Source organism: Aotus nancymaae, unplaced genomic scaffold (genome assembly GCF_030222135.1).
Source record: "Aotus nancymaae isolate 86718 unplaced genomic scaffold, 86718_ANA_hifiasm-v0.15.2.pri h1tg000036l, whole genome shotgun sequence".
Lineage (NCBI taxonomy): Eukaryota > Metazoa > Chordata > Mammalia > Primates > Aotidae > Aotus > Aotus nancymaae.
The window spans coordinates 32,145,032-32,169,774 of NW_026988450.1; the positions used below are offsets into that span (position 1 = coordinate 32,145,032).

Genomic DNA, 24,743 nt, shown 5'->3' on the forward strand with positions numbered 1-24,743 from the left:
TCTTTATTTGATTAGATTTTTAAAGTTTATAGTTTGCTTTTCCTTTAGGTATATAAATCATATGGGTTAACTTTTCTGTGTAATGTTTACAAAGGGAGTTATGATATAGTTTTATTATTTTATATATGCCATTATCTCCAATGTCATTTATTAAACATGCCATTTCTCCATTGATTTGTGATACCTTTATCATACTTTATATTTCTATACAGATCAATCTGACTTTTTTCTTTTATATCCCATTATTCTTACTGTCTTTTATCCACAAGTACATTTTGTTTGGTTTTGTTTTTTCACTTTTTATAACACAATCCTTATCTGACATAAATGTTTTATGTGCTCTTTTTTTCTCCAAAGTTATTTACCTATTAATGAACGTGTAGTATTTTATATAAATCATACGATGTGATTTTATATATGTATATGTTTTTCATAATCTAGCCATTTTTATTTAGATTGATTTTCATGAGTAAGTTAAGATGTAGAGAACTGAGCATGAACATAGTTGATCATGTCTGTTTTAATAAGTGTGTTTTCCCCAAAGGCAAAGGAGTAATTGGCATATTGTAAGCATTGAATATATGTTGAACTGTCTAATACATTTGTTTTTCATGTTTTAGCTTTTATTTTTTACATTTACTTTTGTTAATAAATTTCATTTTTTTCAAAAGATCTTGAACAGATAAATTCATAGATTTTTATGAAAATATAAACATTACTATTTTCTAACTTAAGTTCTAGTGTGCTATTATATTAGAAAACAACAATATACTTTATTCGTTGATCTTGCATTTTACAGCATTGTTGATATTTTATCAATTATTGAGTTTAGCTATTTTTCTGGCATTTTCTCCTTCAGTCCTTATTTCTCTTATTTCTTTTCCTTGGCTAGAGATTAGTACTGTTGGTAATTGGTGACTTTCTTTTAAAAAAATGTTTAGGGAAATACATCTAAAGTTAAACATAATGTCTACATAGGTTCTCTTTTCTTTGTTGTTCCCTTTCTCTTCTTCTTTCTTCATTTTTGACTTTATTAAATGAAATAAATTTTCTTGTATTTCAACTTGTTATTTTCTAGCCCATAAAAGGAAATATACTTTTTAAGCTGTTTTTCTTTTAGTTCATTAATATAAATTGTATTGATAGAGTTTCTATGCTACATCTGTCTTGGCATTTCTTTTTTTGTCTTTTGTTGTTGTTGTTTTGTTTTATTTTGTTTTTGTTTGTTTGTCTTGTGATCTTGCCTTTCTGTCATACCTTTTTCTTGACTGTTATCTAGCTCATCATTATATAAATAGATTATAATTATATAATGGATTGATAGTTATTGTTAGCTTATATTTTAGCCAAGTACACACACCATATTGCTTTACTTTTATGTGTGAACAGGACTTTTAACTTATTTCATTTTGTACACTCTCAATGTGCACATTTGAAGCTTAGATTTTAATAGACACTAAAAATGAAATGGAGAGTTTTCTTATTTTTATTATAAAATATACAATAGAGATTTTACTGTTTCTTGAAATTGCACACGAGTTGATTACCAACTCTGACTAGTGTGGGGATATTTAAGAAAATTTAATTATATATACATTTTCCTATTTATTGTTAATCATTTTTTCTTATACTATTTTGCAAGTTAATGTTTTTCTAGAAATGTACATTTTATCTGGGTTTTCTAATTTATTGATGTGTAGTAATTTATAAAATAATTATATTTGAAATGCATATTCGTATTTGGTGTTTTATTCTTTATCACTTCATATTTTGTTTTTTTCACAATCCCTTTTTGTTTTTTCAGTCTTGTCATCAAATATGTTTTATTCATTCAAATGTCATCTTTCATTTACTAACCCTCTCCACTGTTGTTTGTTTTATATTTTATTGATTTATGATCTTCTTGTTTCATAGTGTTGACACTGCTTCCGTTTTTGTAGTTTTTGAGTGAAGTATTTGTCTTATTGTTACCTTTTTTTCTTTTTTCTTGGAGATGGAGTCTTGCTCTGTTGCCCAGGCAGTGGCACAGTCTCGGCTCACTGCAACCTCCACCTCCAGGGTTCAAGGGATTCTCCTGCCTCAGTCTCTCGAGTAGCTGTGATTACAGGCATCTGCCACCATGCCTGGCTAATTTTTTGTATTTTAGTAGAGAAAGGGTTTCACCATGTTGCCCAGGCTGGTCTTGAACTCCTGACCTCCTGATCTGCCTGCCTCGGCCTCCCAAAGTGCTAGGATTACAGATGTAAGCCACCACACCTGGCCATCTTTTTTTCTATGGTTTTGTCTATATTCCATTTGCAATAAAGGACATTCTATCTTTGTCCACCACATTATCAGCAAGTTTTAAAAAATATGTCTTGATATGAAATATGTGGTCATAAAATTGCAAGGTACCTATTGTTAGCTGTAAGGTAAATATATTTAGTAAAATTTAAATAGCTGATTAAGTGAAAAAAATAAACAGGGATATGTGTTCTGTAAAAACATTTTGAACTCTTCAGACTAGCTCATCTGTCAGCTGACAACTCCATGAAGAGAAAAACAAGCATTGCTGCTGAGCTCTGTCCATATGCCTGACTCACATAGAATCCATAAGTTAAAATACAATGATTTTGTTTTAAACCACAAAAGATTTGGAATATTTAATTATTTAGCAATATATATATATATATATAGAACATAATTTGTAACTGAAGGTAAGGCATTTACAAATAAAACTTATATGTGGCATTGGCTTTGGTACTGAGCAGCTCGAAAGCTAGCGGGGACTGGAGGAAGATTTAAGAAGTTTGTTGTTCTCAGTATGTCTGCTGGTGAAAGCTTAAAGGAAGGAGAAAAAAAATAATTGGAAGTTGATAGAAAAGAAACAGTGTTATATAGTGGCAGAAGGTTTAACAAAATTTTCAGCTGTGATAACATGAAAAGTAGAAAAATGTACCTAATGAATAGATGGATCTGACTGAGGATATTTTCAGACATGATGTAAAAAGCATAGGTTGGTTTCTTTTAGCTGAGATTCGTAAGATGCAAATAGAGACCTGCTAAAGGAAGAATTATTCAGTTATAGAGCAGAATGTAGAGGAAATATAAAAGAACAAGGTTAGCTGGGTTAGAAAATACAGCTCTATATCATCCTAACTCTCTCCAAGCAGAAGTTTCTCTGATTTGGAAAGGGCTGCTGGTTAAAGAAGATACTGCAGCTGTTCTCAGTAAAATATTCTTCAGCTAAAGATGAAACCAACCTATTACACTCATTTGATCCTAGGAAAAATTTAAAGTGGTACCTAACAGACCATTTCCATCAGATAAAATGCCTTTCAAGGGTTTGCTTTGGCCGTTGGATTAACCTCTGGGTTGAAATTTAGAGCTTCTAAGATTCTTTCATGTTTTCTCCTACAGCCATCAGGTAACAAGTGCAAGGTAGAGGATGGCTCCCAATAAAAAATGTTCATGTGTGCTTTCTCTCTAATTGAGTAGATTATAAATTGCTTTATAAAAATCACACAGGGTTTTTGAAAGACTTGTAGAATTGAACTGAAAAGGACAGAGACAGTAAATAGTAGATAATTGATAAATATCTATATATCACAGATTTTTTTTGGACAGGAAGCGCATTTAGAAAATAACTCAATTGTAAATATAGGTTATTTCTTATGGAAAATAAAAGAGGATTTAATGAGTCAAAATAAGAGCAGAGATGGTGGAGCCAAGTCACTGAAATGATCTCCAGAGGGCAGTCATGTGTCCAGCTGGATGTCAGATGTTGTATACAATAGTGACATTTATTTTCATTTTCAAAGAAGAATGCCTTGCAGTTGCTATATCTGTACCTTTGTTGCAGAATGTGAATATGAAGCAGGTAATTTTAAACTTTAGATCATAGGTTTTAGTAGAAGAACAACTGTATCTGACAATACATGTGACCTCCAGATTCTGTATTTCAATGCTAAATAGATGTGTTGAGAGAGGTAATCCTTTCCTTGCTACTGATAATATAGGGAAATAATGCAATCTTGCAGTATCTAATATGATATCAGCTGTAGACCCATGGTATATGCCCTTTGTCAGATAGAGGAAGTTTTATTTTATTCTTAATTATATCAAAGTTAGGTGTGGAATTTTGTTGAGTGCTTTTTTGTTCTGCATCCATTATTAATTCAAAAATAGAAAAGAGGTGTGTTATTGGATGTGCTATTTTCTTCCTCACGTTTTTGCTTAAGATTGCTCTTCTTTTTCTAGTTTCTTGAAGTTGAAATTTAGATCTTTCATTTTAAACAATTATTTTCTAATAAGAGTATTTACTTCTATGAATGTCATCTGACAGATTTCCTAAATTTTGATATGTTCTATTTTTATTTTTGGCAAATTTAAAATATTTTCTAATATCTTTTAAGATTTTTGATTTATTAGACATTTATATGTATATTTAAATTTCCAATATTTGTGAGTTTTGACTAATATCTTTATTATTGATTTCTAGTTTAATTACATTATTTCAATATACTGTGAATAATTTCAATCACTTTACATTAATTGAAAATCATTTTTGGGTTCAATGTTTTATCTTGTTGGATATTACTTGTAAATTAAAACAAATATGCTATCTAGTGTTTTGAGGTGGAGTTATCCATAAATAATTGGATCAGTCTGCTAGACAGTTTTGTTCAAAAGTTGTATATCCTTACTAAATTTCTCAGTAATTTTAATCAATTATTAAGAGAGAGGTATTAAAATTTCATTATAAATGAGATTGTTCTATTTCTTCTTTTAATTTCCTCATTAATAGTTTGAATCTCAGTTATTAGGTATATACTCATTTACTTTTGCTTTAGCCTCTTGATTAATTGGTCCCTTCATCATTATAAGAAGTACTGCTGTATCGCTGGAATATTCCTTACTCTGACATTTACATAGCCTAATATTGATATGAACATTCTAATTTTTGTAATATGCAAACTTAATGTTTGCATATTATAACTTTTGCATGTTTTTGCCTTTATCAGAGAACTATTTTTATCTTTAAATTAGTTCCTTAAAGATAGCACATAATTGAGTCTTTAAAAACAAAATTCTAAGGCCAGGCGCAGTGACTCATGTCCGTAATCCTAGCACTTTGGGAAGCCAAGATGGGCAGATCACTTGAGGTCAGGAGTTTGACGCCAGCTTGGTCAACACGGAGAAACCCCATCTCTACTAAAAATACAAAAAATAGACAGGCGTGGTGGTGCACACCTGTAATCCCAGCTACTCAGGAGGCTGAGACAGGAGAGTTGCTTCAACCCGGGAGGTGGAGATGGCAGTGAGATGAGATCGCACCACTGCACTCCAGCCTGAGTGACAGAGCAAGACTCTGTCTTAAAATAAATAGATAAATAAATAAATATATTTTAAAAATGTTTGAGATCTACCTTTATTTAATTGAATGGTTTAAAAATATGTAGTACATATGTGGATAACACATAAATACTATGTTCACCAAGAGGAGGTTTATTACAAATATATTTTTTATATCTTGTTTCCTTCAAGCTCTGAATGAATTTGAAAGTGGATCTTCTGAACCACTGCAACAGTCAGGTGACGAATCTTGGAAGTGCATTTCTGAGGCTTTCCCATAGCCATCAGAGTGAGCTGGTAAGTGGATTCTGTTTATAGAAACTTAAGATGACCACAGTTTCAGTTGATGCCTTGATTGCAGGCCTGTGAAACCTACTGAATCAGAAGCACCCAGCTCAGCCATGCCCAGATGACTGAGCCACAAAATAAGTGGGATTTTTAAAAAGGTTTTTTCAAGCTACTAAATTTGGGATACTGGTATATAGCAGTAGATAATGAATTTATAGAGTCCCTCTTATATTTTATGATAAAATTTATTCAAGATAATTCAGAACTTGACTGAACATTGTAAGATTAAAGACAAAAAGAATTTCATACATATGTTGCATATTGGTAAATTTCTCATAAATGTGTAAGTTAAAAATTCAGAAACAGTTGTTAGAGATATTATAAATTAGAAGTGGACAGGCTAGAATAAATGATATGGTGCTAATTGGAGTCAGTGTACTCATTTTATATATAAAAATGTATGTACTCATTTTATATATAAAACATATACTCGTTTTGTATATATTGAATATATATTGTATATATTTTGTATATAATGAGTATATATAAAATATACTTTGTATATATTTTGTATATACATTTTGTATATATTGTATATATATTTTGTATATACATTTTGTATATATACAAAATATATTTTGTATATATTGAGTATATATAAAGTATATACTCAATATGTACTCATTTTATATATAAAAATACAAAAAAGTGGAATAATAAGTATATGTCTGTGTATAAGCATGAGTGATTATACTTGTGCCTCTTCTGTGAGCAGAAACAGTGACACCACAAGAGCAATGAGCACACCAGGCACCAAGAACATAGTTCGTAAATACAATTCTCCAATTAAAGTGGTCAAGATTCCTTGGAGAACTGATTGATTCTAAGCCCCATCAGGGAAAATACTAAAAAAACTTGAGGAAGAAGAGCCTGTTGGCAGGCTTCAGGAGGTCTACTTTCAAACTCAATCAGAGCTGTTGAAAGGCCTCAGGTCCTTAATAAAATTAGTCAGAGCTACTCAGAATATGTTATCTTGCTTCCCTCTTGTTTCCCTGAGGGAAACAAGACATATTTTAAAAAATCTTTTTAGAATGATGAGCATTGGGTATAGTAAATTTGAGGAAAAAATGTATGCCAGAAAATAAGTGGCATATTAAAAATATGGACATTATGAGAAAACCACTGAATTTGGAGTAAGTTTAGGCTTTAGTAAATAGTGCTGTGCCAATGTTAATTGCTTAAGGTTTTTAAAATATTTTATTGTTATATGAAATATTAGTGTAAGTAGAAGCTGGGAGAAAGATAAATAGAAAATCTCTGCACTATTTTTGTACATTTTCTGTAAGTCCAAAATTATATAATTACTCTTCCCCCAAATTTGAAATCAATGAAATTTTCTTCAAAATTGCAATTTATTTTGCAAAAACTCTTCTTACAAAAAGTAAAACTTAAAAAAAATCTGCCTCATTAGGAGTCAATGAAGGGACTTATTGCTGTTGGCTGCTATAGTAGTTTGTTACAATATAGTTAATTCTAATATTTCAGATTATTAATAAGGAGGCAAAGATACTCAATGATATTCAGATATAAGCCTGATAGATGCACAAAAACATCATTGTGTAAACTGAAATTACTTTAGCATGGATATGCAGAACAGATTCTAGTAATCCCTTCATAGAGATATTTGGCTGATGGACTCATAGTGTATGTGGGTTAGTACAGGGGAGATTCTGTTAATAGACCAATAGTTCCAACAGCTGACACGTTCCGGAGACATAATGGTCCATCATATCAATGATCAGTGACCTTAAAGGCTATAAATATACTGTAACTGTCTTTTGTGTCAAGAATCTGCAAGCTAAAGGGTACCCAAGAACCATAACTTGCAATGGTACAGTCCCTAAATATGACTCTACATGATGGACTGTGACTGCTGAGAATGGGCCGTCACCGTCTACTGGAACAGTAATCGGCATTGTTAATATTCATAGGAGTTGTGCTGCAAAATCTTCCATACTTGCCGGTAAAGGAAAAACGCACCCTTTGTCCTTCCCTTGTCTAGGTTAATTTTTAAAAATGTCAACTACCATGTCTTGAAATGCTGTTATTAATGTTTATCAGTAATGTCTTCATCAAAGGAGAATAAATGGATTTTAGAATCTCTTTAATAGTATACAGAAAGAAACAGTTGAGGAAATCTTTATTGCTTATTTGTCATCCCACAATATTTTATCATCCTAAGCTTGGCAATTTTCAGCATAGCTCCTTCATTACCTGTCTAAATTATAACTACATTATTATATTTTTATTTGCATATTTAGTCACAAAATGGAAGAATAATGGTAACCTTATTGAACAAGTATAAACTTTTTTGTCAATTATTTCCTTATACTGTCTTTTAATAATTGGAAAATTGCCTCAAATTTTATTTACATACAAAAAATAGGTTTTCTCATGTGTAAATTATCGCCATTTCAAAATCGCATTCCATCTGTTAGAAACATTGTTAAGTTTTTCCTAGAGTTAAAAGGAAAACGCTAGCAAGGTATGTTTGGAAGTATAAAAGTAATGGTCTCCATTGTTCTGAACTCCAATTATACACTCACTCTGATGAGTAGTCATATAAGCAAAGGACTGATATTCTCAGAAACACTGAGAATAGCTGCCAAATATATACTAAGAATAAGCTATTATGAAGAATGTGGAGCCTGACTGAATTTAAAATGCTTTTCTTTATCTTCCTTGTTGGCTCTTTAACTTGAATTATTCACATATCATTATAGCTTACTGATACCATTAAAAAAAAACACATAAATTGGTTTCACTATTAAAACACATTTGAAGAAGTAGATAAAAGAACAGACGTAACTTAAAAACGAGGCATGCAACAAAGTAGTTATGTTGTATGAAAATGATCACAAAGTAAAAATCAGAGAAACAATGATTTATTTTTAATGCAATATTGCATTAAATAATTAATTATTATGGAAAGAAAAATTGCTTTCATCGGCTTATGCTTCTAAATGATTAAAGGTAACATCATCATGTCACAAGCTTGCTTTTAGTAATATGGTAAAAGCCATTTTGACTACTGCATCCTGATAAATAATGTAATGATACTTACCTAAAAATATGTGTTGTGCATATGAAATTAGATGTTAAAACTTTAAGGCATTTGTGGCGTCAACAGTGCTTTTTCTACTCTGAATAATATTTGGGAATACATCAAATGTTTGTCAAGTTGACAAATATAAATGTCCTTTAAATCATTGAAAAAATACAGAGAATAATTTAAAAATAAGAATTATCTCATACAGTATAGTTTTTTAATCATATAAAGTATTTAACTTGGTGTATTAAAAAGAACAGTGGATTCAGAATTAAAAAAAGCTGGGTTTGAATGCCAACTTTAACTATATGATGTAGAGCATATGGATTTGTTCTTTCAATCTCTGTTTTCTTCTGGGGTAGAATCAAACACTTTGTGGATACACATCCACTTTATAAGACTTTACTAATTATTAAGCAATATTATTCTTGCCACTGAAGTTTTTTATTTACAAAAAGTATAATTTAGACTTTGATGTGTACAGTTCTGTGGGTTTTAGCAAATTCATAGAGTCACACATCCACCACCATTGCTGTTATGTAGAACGGTTCCATCAATTCAAATATTCCCTTGTAGTGCTCTTTCACAGGCTCTGCTTTGTTTCTATTTTACTGCTTGATTTTTCCAGATGTCATATAGATGGAATCAAATAATATATAGCAGTTCAAGTCTGATTTCTTTTACTTAATAAATGTATTTGAGATCCATCCACATTTTTCCATGTATCAATGACTTGCTCTGTTTTATTGCTTAGTAGTATTCCAAGTCTTTTATACTATTGATATGTATGTGTATACCAAAGTTTGTCACTCATCAGTCAGAGGATATTTGATTTGTTTTCAGTTTTCTGTGAATATAAGTAAGGATATCATAAACATTAACATATAAGTTTTGGGCAAACATAAATTGTTATTTGAGTTACATATATACACATATAAATATGTTGAATTCATAAGAAACTGCCAAACTATTTACCAAAATGATTCTATCAGTTTTCAATGCCAACAGCAATGTGAGAGTTTCAGTTGCTCTGTATCCTCTCTAGTACTTGGTATTGTCAGCTATGGAGTACATTGCTGTCATTACTATTTTTTTGCTGGGAAGATGTTATGTGAATAGGTGTGCAGTGGTATCTCATTGCAGTTATAATTTGCATATCCTAAAGGTTAATTATATTGAACATATTTTTTATTACCATTTGTTATTCAGATATCTTTTTAAAAAAATCATTTCAACTTTTATTTTAGATTTAGGGGTACATGTGCAGATTTGCACCTAGGTATATTGTGTGATGCTGAGGTTTTGGGTATGATTAATTCTATCGCCCAGGTACTGAGCATAGTACCCAATAATTAACTAACATCCTTATCTCTCTCCCTCCCTCCTCCCTCCAGCAGTCCCATATGTTTATTGTTCCCATCTTTATGTCTATAAGCACCCATTGTTTAGCTCCCACTTATAACTGAACATGCAATACATAGTTTTCTGTTCTTGCATTAATTCACTTAAGATAATAAACCCTAGCTGCATCCATGTTGCTGCAAAGTACATGATTTCATACTTTTTTATGACTGTGTCATATTCCAGGTATTACATGTACTACATTTTCTTTATCTAATTCACCATTGATGGGCACCTAAGTTGATTCCATGTATTTGCTATTGTGAATGGTGCTGCAATGAACATATGAGTACATGCATCTTTTTGCTAAGACAATTAATTTGTTTTTTTTGTATATAACCAGTAATGGATTGCTGGGACAAATGATAGTTTTGTTTTAAGTTCTTTGAGAAGTCTCCAAACTGCTTTCCACATTGGCTGAATTAATTTACGTTTTCACCAACAGTGTAGAAGCATTCCCTTTCCTTTTCTCTGCAGCATTACTGGGTTCTGTGGTTTTTGACTTTTAATAATAGCCATTCTGACTACTGTGAAATGGTATCTCACTGTGGTTTTGATTTACATTTCTCTGATGATTAGTAATGTTAAGCTCTTTTTCATAGGTTTGTTGGACATTTATATTTGAGGAGTATCTGTTAACATTTTTGCCCACTTTTTAATTTTTGTCTTGTTTAATTAAATTTCTTACAGACTCTGGATATCAGACGTTTGTCATGTGATGCATATTGTGAATATTTTTTTCCATTCTGTAGGTTCTATGTTTACTCTGTTTATAGCTTTTTTTTGCTGTGCAGAAGCTGTTTAGTTTAATTAAGTCCTACTTGTCAACTTACGTTTTTGTTGCAATTGCTTTTGAGCATGTTGTCATACATTATTTCCCAAGACTAATGTCCAGAAGGGCATTTCCTAGGTTTCCTTCTAGGAAGCTTCAAGTTGGTGGTATTTCATTTAAACCTTTACTCCATATCGAGTTAATTTTTGTATATGATGAAAGGTAGGGTTCAGTTAGGTTCTTCTGCACATGGGTAGCCATCTGTTTCAGCACTAATTATCAAATAAGGAGTCTTTTCTCTATTGCTTATTTTTGTTGACTTTGTTGCAGATCATATAGCTTTAGGTGTGTGACTTTATTTCTGAGTTCTCTATTCTGTTCAGTTGGTCTTTGTGTCTGTTTTTGTACTAGTACCATGCTATTTTGGTTATTGTAGCCCTTTAGTATAGTTTGAAGCCAGGTAATATGATGTCTCTGGCTTTGTTCTTTTTGCTTAGAAGTGCTTTGGTTATCTGGGCTCTTATTTGGTTCCATAAGAATTTTAAATAGACTTTTCCAGTTCTGTGAAAAAGGATGTCGGCAGGTTGATAGGAATGGCATTGCACCTATGCATTGCTTTAGGCAGTATAGTCAGTTTGACAATACCGATTCTTCCAATACATAAGCATGAAATGCTTTTCCATTTGTTTTTCTGATCTGTGATTTCTTTCGTGAGTGTTTTGTAGTTTTCCTTATAGAGATCTTTCACATTCTTGGTCAAGTATATTATTAGGTATTTTATTTCAGTTTTATTGCAGTTATTGTAAATGGTGCTACATTTTTGATTTGGCTCTCAGTTTGAATGTTACTGATGTATAGAAATGCATCTGGTTTTTTTTTTTTTTTCACATTGATTTTGTATCCTGAAACTTGACAGAAGTCCTTTATCAGTTCCTGGAGCCTTCTGGCAGAATCTTTGTGGTTTTCTATGTATAGAATCATCTCATTAGTGAAAAAGCTTGGACTTCCTCTTTTCTTCTGAATGCCTTTTCTTCCTTTCTCCTGCCTAATTGCTCTGTCAAGGACTTCTAGTACTATGCTGAAATAGGAGTGGTAAGAGTGGCATTCTTGTCTTGATCCAGTCCTGAAGGGGAATGTTCCCAGTTTTGGCCTATTCAGTATAATGTTGGCTGTGGGTTGTCATACAGGGCTTTTAATATTTTGAGGTATGTTCTTTCAATGCCTAGCATCTTGGGCATTGAAAGGGATGTTGGATTTTATTGTGAATCCAATAAATATTGTGAAGGGATGTTGGATTTTATCAAAAGGTTTTTATGTGTTGATTGAGATGAACATAAAGTTTTTATTTTTACTTTATTTATTGATTTGTGTTTTTTAAACTGACCTTGTGCACCAGGAATGGTGCCAACTTGATTATGTTAAATTAACTGTTCAATGTGCTGCTGAATTCAGTTTGCTGGTATTTTGTTGAGGATTTCTGGATGTATGTTCATCATGGATATTGGCCTGTCATTTTCCTTTTTCATTGTGTCTTTTCCATGTTTTAGTATTGGGGTGGTGCTGGCATTGTAGAATGAGTAAGGGAAAAGTTGCTCCTCCTCAACTTTTTGAAATAGTTTTAGCAGAATTGGAACCAGCTCTTCTTTTACATTCAGAAGAATTCATTTGTCAATCCTTCTGGTCTGGGACCTGTTTTAGTTGGTAGGTTTCTTAATGATTCAATTCCAGAACTCAATATTAGTCTGTTCAGGGTTTCAATTTCTTTGTTGTTTGTTTGCATAAATGTGTTTATAATAATCTCTGGGTATCTTTGGTATATCTTTGGGATCAGTTGTAATGTCACCTTTGTCATTTTTTCATTTTTGATTGTGCTTATTTGGATTTTTTTCTTTGTTAATATACCTAGAGTTCTATAAGTCTTATGTAACCTTTCAAAGATTTAAATTTTGGTATTGTTGATTCTTTGTATGGATATTTTGCTATCAATTTTCTTCAGTTTGGCTCTGATTTTATTTTATTTTTTTACTTCTGCTAGCTTTGGATTAGTTTGTTCTTATTTTTCTAGTTCCCTTAAGTATGACATTAAATCATTAATTGAAATATTTCTAACTTTTGGAGGTAGGCAATTAACACTATAAACTTTCCTCTTAGTACTGCTTTGGCTACATCCTATAAAGTTTGTTAATATTGTGTCTTTGTTTTCATTTGTTTGAAGAAATTTTTTTTATTTCTCCCTTAATTTTGTTGTTCATCCAAAAGTCATTCAGAGTCAAATTACATAATTTCCAGATCATTGTGTGATTTTGAGAGATCTTCTTGGTATTGATTTCTAGTATTTTTCCACTTTGATCCAAGAGTATGGTTGATATAATTTTGACTTATTTTGTATTTATTAAAATTTGTTTTATGGGATGCATGTGGTTGATCTTGTAGTATGTTCCATGTGCGATGAGAACAATGTAAAATTTGTGGCGGATGGATGGAGTATTATGTAGACGTCATAATACTATGTATTATGTATTAGGTATGATTAGTGACATGTCAAACTTAAGTCCAGAATTTCTTTGTTAGTTTTCTGCCTCAATACTCTGTCTAATGCAGTGGGGTGCCAAATTACCCCACTAGTATTGTGTGGCTAAGTATTTTCATAGGTCTAGAAGTACTTGTTTTATAAATCTGGGTTCTCCAATATTGGTTGTATATTTATTTAGGACAGTTATATCTTGTTGAAGTGAACTCTTTGCCCCTTTGCCATTATGCAATGCCCTTCTTTGTCATTTTTTTACTATTGTTGGTTTAAAGTCTGTTTTATCTGACATAATAGTGATACCCGCTATCTTTTGAATCTGTTTGTATGACAGAGCTATCTTCAACCCTTTATTTTAAGCCTATGGGTATTGTTACACATGAGATGGGTCTCCTGAAAAGAGCAGATGGCTAGATCTTGTATGTATGTATGTATGTATGTATTTCCAATTTGCCACTCTGTGCCTTTTAAGTGGAGTGTTTAGACCATTTACATTCAAGGTTAATATTGACATGTGATGTTTTGACCCTATCATGAAGTTGTTAGCTGGTTGTTTTATAGTTTCTATTGTATGATTGTTTATAGAGTGTAAGGGATAAGTACCTGTATGTGTTTTTGTGGTAGGAGGTATTGTTCTTTTGTTTCCATGTTTAGAACTTCCTTAAGAATGTCTTGTTATGTTGGTCTAGTGTTATCCAAATATCTTATTTGTCAATGTTTGTTCATATATATATTGGGTTATATGTTTTCTCATTGCTGAGTTTTTATAGTTTGTTAAATATTCTGAATAATTTGTTTTCCAGTAGTGTGATTTACAAATATTTTAATTTTTTCAAGTTTTTTTTTTTGTATAGCAAAAGTTTTTTTATTTTTGAAGTCCAATTTATTTTTGTTTTCTTTATGGATAGCACTTTTGATACTGTATCTAAAATTTTTTGCTTAATACATCTTTGCCAACATTTACTATGCTGTTTCTTCCAGAATTTAAATTTAATAATTTTATAATTAGACTCATGATCCACTTTGAAGTGATTTTGTATAAGTTGTGAGGTCTGGGTCAAGGTTAATATTTTATATATGGACATCTGATTATTATACCACCATTTGTGGAGAATGCTATAGTTTGGCTTTGTCTCCTCCAAATCTCATGTGAAAATTTGATCCCATGTTGGAGGTGGGACCTAATGGGAGGGGTTTGAGTCATGGGAGTGGATCCCTCATGAATAGATGAATACTTTCTCTGGAGGTGCAGTGAGTGAATTCTAACTCTGTTAGTTCCCTCAGAGCTGATTGTTAGAAAGAGCCTGGCATTTCTGTTCTCTCTCCTGCTTCTTCTCTCACTATGTGATCTCTGTACATGCTGGGTGCTCTTCACTTTTCCTCATAGGTAGAAGCAGAACTGTGTGCTGGTGCCATGTTTCTTGTATAGCCTACAGAATCCTGAGCCAAATAAACTTTTCTTTATAACTCACCTAATCTAAGACATTCTCTAAGACATTCCTTTTGCTATTGAATTGCTTTTATAATTGTGTCATAAACCTGTTGACTCTAAACATGTGGATCTATATATGGAACTCTTCTTTTATCATTTCACCAACAACTCTGATTACTTTTAGTAGGTCTCAATTTGGAGCACAGAGTCCTTTAAGTTCGACCTGTCAAAACTGTTTGGCTATTCAAATATATTTGCCAATTTTAACCCTTCTGCCTTTCCATATAATGTTTAGAAAAATATTATTGATAAAATATTTATTGATGAAAAGCCTGCTATTATTTTGATAGAAATTTTACTGAATCTATAGATCAAATTGGAACAAATTGGTATCTTAGCTATAGTTGAATATTTCTCTAATCCATAAACATGAAATATCTCTGTATTTAATTGGGTTTTATTTGATTACTTTCATCAGTGTTTTGAAGATTTCAGCATGCAGATCTTACCCTGATATTGGTAGGATTACATCTAGGAATTTCAAAGTTTGGTGCTATTTTAAATGGTACAGTTTAAAAAAAATAATTAATTATAAGCAAGGTGTGGTGGCTCATGCCTATCATCCCAGCATTTTGGGAGGCTGAGGTGGGCGTATCACGAGGTCAGGAGTTTGAGAACAGCCTGGCCAACATAGTGAAACCCTGTCTATACTAACAATACAAAAAAATTAGCTGGGACTGGTGGTGGGTGCCTATAATCCCAGCTACTTGGGAGGCTGAAGCAACAGAATAACTTGAAACCCGGAGGTGGAGGTTGCAGTGAGCTGAGATTGTGCCACTACACTGCAGCCTGGGCGACAGTGTAAGACTTTGTCTCAGAAAAAAAAAACCATTAAATTCTAGTTATTCTGCTGGTATATAGACATATAATTGATTTTTGTATATTGACGTTTACTATATAAGCATGCTAAAGTAAGTCATTCTATGAGATTGTAAATTCTTTAGTATTTTCTATATAGACAATTATGTCACCTGCAATATTGGTGTTTTAAAGTTTTTAATTTTCAGTCTTCTTGAATCTTTACATAAATAGATGGTGATTTTCTTCAAATGATTTTCTGTATTTATTGAAATACTATTTGCATTTTCTCTTTAGTTCATGTGAATTATATGGACTGACTTTTGAATATTGAACTAGCCATGCATTCTTAGGAAGAACTTCTCTCATTTTCTTGGTGCATTATCCTTTGTATATTTTATTATGTCCAATTTTCTAATACTTTTTTGAGGATGTTTGCATATGTGTTAATGAGGGATGGTTGTCTGTGTTTTTTCTTCTTGTAATGTCTATTTCTGGTTTTGGCATTAGGCTAATGGAGGTCCTATACAGTATGTGGGGAAGTGTTCCCTCCTCCTATATTTTTGGAAGACAGTGTATAGAATTGACATTTTTTTTTTCTTAAATATTTGAGAGAATTAATCAGCAAAACCTTCTGAGCCTGGAGTTATCTTTGTTGCATAGTTTTAAGCTATGGATTATATTACTTTAATACATTTAGTACTATTAAGATTATTTACTTTCCTGAGTTAGTATTGATAGTTTAAAGAAGTATCCTACTTTATGTAAACTTATCAAAATTATTAGAAGAGAGTTGTTTGTTTCATTCTCTTATTATCCAGTTAATATTTGTGGTGTCTATAACGATGTTTCATTTTTTTATTGTGATTCTGGTAATGTGTATCTTTCCTCTTTTTTACTTTTCAATCAGACTAGATGTTTAACAATTTTATTGATGTTTTACAAGAACCAGCTTTGGATATGGTAATGCAGCCTATTGCTATTCTGTTTTCAATTTTATTGATTTCTGGTTGTTTTTATCTTTATCATTCCCTGTCTCTTGTTTTATTTAAGATTAATTTGCTTTTATTTTTCTAGTTTTTAAAATATGTCATACTAATTTGAGACTTTTCTTTTTTCCCCAAATTTTCCTTTATGCTATAAATGTACATTTACATTTTTTTAGCTGTGGCTTCCTATTTTCATATGCTATATTTTTATTTTTATACAAATCAAAATTTCTAATTATACTATAAATACACATTTACATTTTTTAGCTGTGTCGTTAATGTTTTGATATGCTATATTTTTATACAAATCAAAATAATTTCTAATTTTCCATGAGACCCCCTGAGTTATAGGTATAGCTACATATCTTTTACTTTTCAAATATTTGGGATTTCCAAAATATCTTTCTGATATTCATTTCTAGTGTAATTCTGCGGTGGTTAACTTAAGGACATACTTTGTATGAATTCCTTTAATTTGTTAATTCAGGCTTTACAGCTCATAATAGGGTATATATTGACTGTATCTTATTCACTTTTAGAAAAAAATGTGTATTTTTTTCTTGATTTTAGTGTTCTATATATGTCAATTAGGTTGATATTCTTCAGTTCTTCTATATCTTTGCTGATTTTCTCTTTACTGGTTTTATCAATTATTACTGAGAGAAGAATGTTGAAGCATCCAATTATATGTGGATTTACCTATTCCTCTTTTTAGTTCTATTAGTTTTTTCTTCCTATACTTTGAAGCTCTGTTTTCAGATGCACACACTTTACAGTTATGAGAACGAACAATTTTATCATTATACGATGTCCCTCCTTATTCCTAGAATTACTACATGTTCTTAAGTCTACTGTATCTCATATTAATATAACTACTCCAGCTTATTTATTTTTACTAGTGTTTGCATATGTATAAATGTGTGTTTGTATACATATATATGTATATATATTCTATAATTTTACTGTTAACTTACATATAGCTTTGGCATAATTTGCTTTTCTTCATAAGTAAAAAGAAAACACTGTTGTCATAGGTTTTTATGACACTCAAGACAATTCACATAAAGTTATTAGTTTAGCGCTTGGCATATAGTATGTATTTTTAAATATTGCTAATATTACAATATTATTAACCTTCAATATTTGAAAATGTAACCTATGTATCAGTTGGTGTTAGTTATCTTAAAATTTATTGTGAATCATCTTGAAGAGCTTTTTTACTTTAAAGTTTTTTACTTTAAAGGCATTCTTAGCTTCAATATCCTACATTTTCTTATTATTTTTCTTCTGCCTGTCCTTTATTGTGATCTGATATTATTTCAGATCTCACACCCAATCTTCCTTACTTCCAGCTTAATTTTTCCTTTATCTCTGCCCTTGCCTAATCCTTAAGACCTACATACAAATGGCTTACAAGTAGTACAATTTTATATTCTCATTACATATTTGCCTTATTGAAATCTTTCTGAACACCTTATCCTCAGAGATTTTTTATAGAACAACCTGCTGTAAAGTATTCTATTCATCTTATAGCAACTTACTGTTTCTCTGTCTTGTTCTTATTCATTACTTTCTTATATTCCTTGTGAATTATAAGGTTATGCATTTTGCAGTTATTCTCTTAGAACTAGCCACAAATAAGATAACCCCCCCCATATTTCATTTGTATATTCTACTTCTCATATTGAAGACAGACAAATTACTATCATCTTAGTCACACAAACTATTAAGAGTCATATTATGTTTGTAGGAAGGAGCTGTGACTTGTGACTTGTCCATACAGTGTTTTAATCTAATTTTCATGTGTTTGTTTATTATCAATAATTTGATATCTAAATTTTCAAATTTGGCTTTGGAGGTCAAATAGAGACAGACATGTATAAAAATTCTGCTAATTGCTGACTCAAAGCCAAACATATTTAGATAACTCTTTAATTGGAGCATTTTCTCTCCCTACTTGCATCTAAACTAATACCAATTAGCTCTTGTGCAGATTGAAAAAATTAAAGAATTGTAATAATGTATTATTCCTTTGAGTTCAATTGAATAAGTTACTTTTAGTAGTTTCCATAAATCTAATTGATAATATATTTGAAAAATTAACTAACTAAATGTCTTTTTGTCATAGTGTGATGGAATGTTGATGGGTGTTGGGAAGTTGATTTCTGTCAACTCATATATATTCACAATAGATTCCCATGCTGGCTCCATTCATGCCAATTACTTATCTATGAATTAGAGAATTAGCTTGAAAATCAGAGATTCCCTCTCATGCCAAAATTTGAAATGCATTTAATGGTAAATATAAATCCTAACATGTATATGCTTTTCCAGATAATATTTTATTAGGGCAATAATTAAGATGATGTTCATCGGCTATCATTTTGTCTTAACTGTAAGGTTTAACTTTTCTTATCTTGAGACACTGCAGACAAAAAAGAGAGTAAATATGCCTGCCTGTATGGTCTTGTGTATATCAGATTTTGTTCTCCAGTGCACTGCAGGTGCAGAGATGAGTAATTTAATTTGTCAAGGAAGTTTGAGAACGCTTATGCCAAAAGATTCAATTTTCAAGTAATAATTGCCATGTTACTAACAGTGTGAAAACAGTTACAGTAACTATGCGTTTATTCCTTTCCAACGTAACATTATGTTTGTTTTCTTATTAGCTTTTCTTATTTAGTTCTCTTGAGTCAAAGGGATTCCAATTGTGTTATCATGTGAATGGAACATAATACAGCAATTCATTTTCATTAAACTCAACTTAGAGAGTGGCTTATGGAGCCTAGCAACAAGGAATAAAGGAAGAATTAACCAGAAGCTTTTATGCCACTGAATTTTGTAAGCCACATATTCATTATTTCACTTCCTCTCAGGAAAACCAATAATTATTTATTCACTTTTTTCCAGTCAGAATCATGTGGTGCTTAAAAGACGAACTGGTGCTTAAACTAAACTTGAAAGACATTATGTAGGAAAAGGAGATATAACTAAGACAATATACATTTTAGATGTAATATTATTTTTAACAATAGGTGAGTTGATATGCACCCATAACTCCCAAAAATGTTTACAAGAAAAGTTTTTTTTAGTGCACAAACAATGCAGATGGCTTACGTTTTCATGTTAATATTGTATTCTTGGCAGCCATTCAATAATTTACTTTAATATTTAGGTCAAAAATTTGCCAAAATAAAAACAAATCATGATTTTGATTCTGGAGCTCACACCATTTAACTTTTTTCCTCTTAAAATATACTTACTTCTTAATTAGTCTCCATGTTCTTACCCTTGATACTGTAGTTTATTATCAGAAAAAACGTTCCCAGAGTAATATTTGAAAACAAAATTTTATCATATGACTCCTCACCTTAAAAACACTTAAAAGGCTTTCCATCACCTGAGGAATAAGATTCCAAACTTAACCAAGCCAGAACTCCCAGATTTGATCCTTGTTTACCTCTCTGCTATCTATCTAATCAAATGATTTTCTAATCGGCTCACATCACTTAATTACCTTTCTTTTGATATTCCTACATACATGATACAGAATTATGTCTTTCTGCTTTCTTTCCCTCTTTTAGAAATTTCTTCTCTCATATCTTGGAACAATTATTTCTAATAAATGGGATCCAGCATATAAATCAACTCAGAAAACACTTTCTTCTTCTACTTAGTTATTATATATCATGTTACTGTTTTATTTTTTAACAGTGCTTATCATAGTACCAGAAGATGTTATTTTACTTATTTTCTTCCTCCCTTTACTGTAATATAAGCTGTAGACAATTAATGAACCAGGATGAGAAAATATTTTATGAACCTGAGTCAGAAGATTTGTTGGTGTAGTACTTACTTATGGAAGATAATGGGTCCAAAAAGCAAGTGAATTCAGCCTTAGAATAATTACATACTTAATTAAATGCCTTCAACATGTATGAAAAAAGTCACATAAATAAAGATAATTGAGAAAAAAAGAGTAATTGAGCTGGTAAAAAAATATACAAAGCCTTTGATAGTTATTGGAAGATGACCAACTTAATTGTTTCTATAGAGTGAATATCTACTCTTTGTGAGATGATGTTCAAAACCTCATAGTCATCGGACTGTACTTACTTAAATTTTGTGAATGATATTGCAGGTCAAATTATGAAAAAGCTTTGGGAGGCCGAGCTGGGTGGATCATGAGGTCAAGAGATCGAGACCATCCTGGTCAACATGGTGACCCTGTCTCTACTAATACAAAAAATTAGCTGGGCATGGTGGCGCATGCCTGTAATCCCAGCTACTCAGGAGGCTGAGGCAGGAGAATTGCCTGAACCCAGGAGGCAGAGGTTGCAGTGAGCCGAGATCGTGCCATTGCACTCCAGCCTGGGTAACAAGCGAAACTCCGTCTCAAAAAAAAAAAAAAAAAAAAAAAATTGTGAAAAAATACTTGAGGGAAATGTGTCCTAGATATATTGACTGATTTCAGATTATAGAGAAAGGCATTAAAGTAGTGGGGCTGTGATCTCTCTAGAAATCGAGAATGGGAAATGTCCATGGAGAAGGAATGGCAGGTTGTAGTCTAAACTTCTTGTAATTACACTGACAACTGACCTCCTGGTAGGAAGATTAGTAATGTTTTCTAGAAGGTAGGTTCTTATTTATGTAATATTCTTAGCACGAAGTTACAGTTTAAAATATATTATGGTTCACAAACATAAGTTCCACTGATTTATGGGACATGTCTCTCAGGACCCCAGGAAAGTCTAGTAATCTAGGTGACTATCTGAGGTATGAAATAGAGGCATTTAATAATCTAAAGGCTCCCCAATTTGTGCGATGACTCTAAAAATTTCCTCAGAAAATCCCTCTGTTATTCTAGGTTACTGCAGGTAAGTGATGAGTAAAGGAAGGATCCACATAGGATGTCCCGCATATCCCTTTCTCTGCCTGGCTTCCTTGATTAGTTGTCGCCTCAAGTTTATTAGTAACCACATGATTATCTCAATAGATGCAGAGAAGGCCTTTGATAAAATTCAGCAGCCCTTCATGTTAAAAACTCTCAATAAACTAGGTATTAATGGAATGTATCATAAAATGATAAAAGCTATATATGACAAACCTACAGCCAATATCATACTGAACAGGAAAAAGCTAGAAGAATTCCCTTTGAAATCAGGCACTAGACAAGGGTACCCTCTCTCACCACTCCTATTCAACATAGTATTGGAAGTTTTAGCCAGAGCAATCAGGCAAGAAAAAGAAATAAAGGGTATTCAATTAGGAAAGGAGGCAGTCAAACTGTAACTGTCTCTATGTGCAGATGACATGATTGTATATCTAGAAGACCCTATCATCTCAGCCCAAAATCTTCTCAAACTGATAAGCAACTTCAGCAAAGTCTTCAGGATACAAAATTAATGTGCAGAAATCACAAGCATTTCTATATATCAATAACAGACAAACAGAGAGCCAAATCAAGAGCGAACTCCCACTCACAATTACTACAAAGAGAATAAAATACGTAGGAATATAACTAACAAAGGATGTAAAGGACCTCTTCAAGGAGAACTACAAACCACTGCTCAATGAAATAAGAGAGGACACAAAACAGATGGAGAAATATTCTATGCTCATGGTTAGGAAGAATCAATATCATGAAAACGGCCATACTACCCAAAGTAATCTATAGATTCAACACTATCACCATTAAGCTACCAATGACCTTCTTTGCACAACTGGAAAAAACCACTTTAAACTTCATATGGAATCCCAAAAGACCCTGCATAGCCAAGACAATCCTAAGCAAAAAGAACAAAGCTGGAGGCATCACACTGCTGGACTTCAAACTATACTACAATGCTACAGTAATCAAAACAGCATGGTACTGGTACCAAAACAGAGATATAGACCAATGGAACAGAGCAGAGACCCCAGAAGAAACATCACACATCTACAACCATCTGATCTTTGACAAACCCAGCAAAAACAAGCAGTGGGGAAAGGACTCCATGTTTAATAAATGGTGTTGGGAAAACTGGCTAGCAATGTGCAGAGAGGAGAAACTGGACCCCTACCTATCACCTTACACTAAAATTAACTCCAGATGGATCAAACATTTAAACATAAAACCCAACACCATAAAAACACTAGAATAAAATGTAAGCAAAACCATCCAGGACATAGGTATAGTCAAGGACTTCATGACTAAAACACCAAAAACAATGGCAATAAAAGCCAAGATAGACAAATGGGATCTAATTAAACTCCAGAACTTCTGTACAGCAAAAGAAACCGTCATTAGAGTGAATCAGCAACCAACAGAATGGGAAAAAATTTTTGCAATCTACCCATCTGACAAAGGGCTAAAATCCAAAATCTACAAGGAACTAAAACAGATATACAAGAAAAAAAAACCCCATTCAAAAGTGGGTCAAGGATATGAACAGACACTTTTCAAAAGAAGACATATATGAGGCCAACAAACATATGAAAAAAATGCTCATTATCACTGGTCATTAGAAAAATGCAAATCAAAACCACACTGAGATATCATCTCACGCCAGTTAGAATGGTGATCATTAAAAAATCTGGAGACAACAGATGCTGGAAAGGATGTGGAGAAATAGGAATACTCTTACACAGTTGGTGGGAGTGTAAATTAATTCAACCATTGTGGAAGACAGTGTGGTGATTTCTCAAGGATCTAGAAATAGAAATTCCATTTGACCCAGCAATCCCATTACTGGGTATATACCCAAAGAACTGTAAATTGTTCTACTATAAAGACACATGCACATGTATCTTCATTGCAGCCCTGTGTACAATAGCAAAGACTTGGAACCAACCCAAATGCCCATCAATGATAGACTAGACAAAGAAAATGTGGTACATATACACCATGGAATACTACACAGTCATAAAAAAAAACGATGAGTTCGTGTCCTTTGCAGGGACATGGATGAATCTGGAAACCATCATTCTCAGCAAACTGACACAAGAACAGAAAGCCAAACACTGTTTGTTCTCACTCATAGGTGGGTGTTGAACAACGAGAACACATGGACACAGGGAGGGCAGCATCACACACTGGGGGCAGTTGAGGGGGTAAGGGAGAGATAGTGGGGGTGGGGAGTGAGAGGAGGGTGGAGAGGGATGACATGGGGAGAAATGCCAGTTACAATATGCACCTAACGTAAAATAAATAAATTAAAAAAAAATTGAGACAAAGTAGGATCTCTGTGAGCCTGACTTGGTCATTCCACCAGCTGTGCTAGTTTAGCCTTCTACACTGATCATTCTTATTGTAGTACTCTTGTCTATGTAGAACCTTGACAAAAAAAGATCTCTTTATTCTTATGTGGTCATGTGTAGTACCACTTGATAAGATTTCAAGTTAAATGTTACCTTTCATACTCTATACATGCAGTTAGAGTAAATTTACATGCAGTTACAAATGAATACATTAATACATATTAAATTTTATGTACATGGTTAGGGGTTTAAATAAATTGTGTTGTTACAAAATTATTTGAAGTAGGGATTATTAGTTCCAGTATAAAGGTGAATTAAGTGAAGTTCAGTGAACTCATTAACTTACCCCAGCCAAATAAAAATGGCAGGTTGCCCTTAACTCTGCTTATAGCTTTGTAAATAGTCTGTCAAATAACTGATTTGAATGTTTTATATAATTATTGCCAAGACGCTATCTGATATAACACTATTGATGCCTTTTTTCCAACATAAAATTTATGTATGTTGGAAAAAAAGAACAGTTGAGATCCATTGCTATATACATTTAGGTAATTCAAGCTAATGCACTTTATATGGCATTACTATTTTTAGCATTATTATTAAGAGATTAAAAAGCTTGAATGTGCTTTAAGTTAATTCATAATTATGTAATTGCCATGAGAATTATAATACCAAATGCTTTGTCCCCCAACTGGCATATTCCCTATACTAATAGATCCACACAAGGAGTCAGATTATCATCAGGTGTCAGATTTGTCAACAGGGAGTAAGAGGGCATTAGTTATCCACTGTAA

The 24,743-nt window shown here is 32.2% G+C and overlaps 1 long non-coding RNA gene across 3 annotated transcripts in view; it reads left to right on the forward strand.

Moving 5' to 3' along the window:
- Positions 1–24,743, forward strand: part of LOC105732647 (uncharacterized) — a 597,345-nt gene that overhangs the window by 515,982 nt on the left and 56,620 nt on the right. For all 3 annotated transcript variants that reach the window (XR_010345499.1, XR_001111031.2, XR_010345500.1), the window contains exon 5: positions 5,527–5,631. This is a non-coding gene — a long non-coding RNA (uncharacterized LOC105732647). The remainder of the gene's footprint in view (positions 1–5,526; positions 5,632–24,743) is intronic.